This window comes from Ochotona princeps, chromosome 8 (genome assembly GCF_030435755.1).
Source record: "Ochotona princeps isolate mOchPri1 chromosome 8, mOchPri1.hap1, whole genome shotgun sequence".
In the NCBI taxonomy this organism is placed as follows: Eukaryota; Metazoa; Chordata; class Mammalia; order Lagomorpha; family Ochotonidae; genus Ochotona; species Ochotona princeps.
In genome coordinates, this window is record NC_080839.1 from 9,189,536 (window position 1) to 9,191,263 (window position 1,728).

Here is a 1,728-nt window from a genome sequence, read left to right on the forward strand (position 1 = left end):
TTTGAGCAGAAGCCTCAGAAAATCCTGGTCTGAAAGGCCAGTCTGAGATACGTTCACACCTAACCTGTCAGAGCAGAGATGATGGCTTTGAGACTGGAGTCGCCAGCGCTCACCTGCGTCAGGCCAGCTGATGTTGGGCAACCAAAGCCGACCTCAGAACGGAGATGCTTTCTGCATGGACACAGCAGGAACGATGGTGCTGGGATGAGAGTGCTGGTGCTTGAGTTGGCTCCTCCAGAAGGCATCTTTGGTCTAGCCTGTTGGGGGACCTTCTCCATCAGAAAGCAGAGCGGGCTTTTCAACCTTGGCTCAGGCTCATGAGATCACAGGTGTGGCACCCAAGCTTCAGCAGCTCTTCGAGAACAGTTCCTGGGTCCGGCACAGTGGCCTAGCAGCTAAAGTCCTCGCCTTGAACTTGCTGGGATCCCATATGGGTGCCAGTTCTACTCCTGGCAGCCACACTCCCATCCAGCTCCCTGCTTGTGGCCTGGGAAAACAGTTGAGGCAGCCCAAAACCTTGGGACCCTGCACCCTTGTGGGAGACCTGGAAGAGGCTCCTGGATCCTGGCTTTGGATTGACACAGCACCGGCTGTTGCGGCCACTTGGGAAGTGAATCGATTGATAGAAGATCTTCTCTGTCTTTCCTCCCTCTCTCTGTACGTCTGACTTTGTGATAAAAATAAAACAAATCTTTCAAAAAAAAGAACAGCTCCCATTTCAGGTTCATCTATCCCACCTCTGACCTGTTGAGCCAGCTCCCCTGCCCAGCACGGGCCACAAGCCAGTTGCTCCCAGCAGTTCCCATCCAGGTAGGGTGGAACCCCTGGCAATAAGGAGGAAAGCTTTTTTTTTTTTAAAGATTTTATTATTATTATTGGAAAGCTGGATATACAGAGAGGAGGAGAGACAGAGAGGAAGATCTTCCATCCGATGTTTTCACTCCCCAAGTGAGCTGCAACGGGCCGGTGCAGGTGGATCCAAAGCCGGGAACCTGAAACCTCTTCCGGGTCTCCCACGCAGGTGCAGGGTCCCAAAGCTTTGGGCCATCCTCAATTGCTTTCCCAGGTCACAAGCAGGGAGCTGGATGGGAAGTGGAGCTGCCGGGATTAGAACCGGCGCCCATATGGGATCCCGGGGCTTTCAAGGCGAGGACTTTAGCCGCTAGGCCACGCCGCCGGGCCCAAGGAGGAAAGCTTTGACTCCACCCTGGTGTGCTCAGAGCTGCCCCATACCCAGATTCCTCGACGACTTGGCCCACCTCCCTGTAGCCTTCTCTGCTTCAACCTTGACTAATGATGCCTGGAAAAGAGCCAGTTCCAGAATTGACGACAAACCCAAGTTGTCCAGGTGGCCATGAGACCACCCCAAAGGCAGTGTGGGCCTCCACCCTGGACTGCAACTGCTCATAAAACGTGATCTATGTTCTCTTGGCCACACATTCCTCACATTACTATGTCACCAGCCACACTGGAGGCTCTGCCTGATGGGAGGCAAAACTGTGTGTGTCCTTGTGGAGTCAGCAACTGTAACCTTTTTTTTTTTAAGAAAGAAAAATGCTCCCATTTGTGGTGCTACATATTTCTTTAATTTCTGGGGATTAGCTTCGGAGGGCCATGGTGCTTTACCTAGTATTAAGTCTAAATGTCATTAGACCTACTTAAGCTAAGAGTCACGCTTGAAAAGTGTGACTAACGTAAGTCGTTCAACCCCTTTCTACAAGCAGGAAC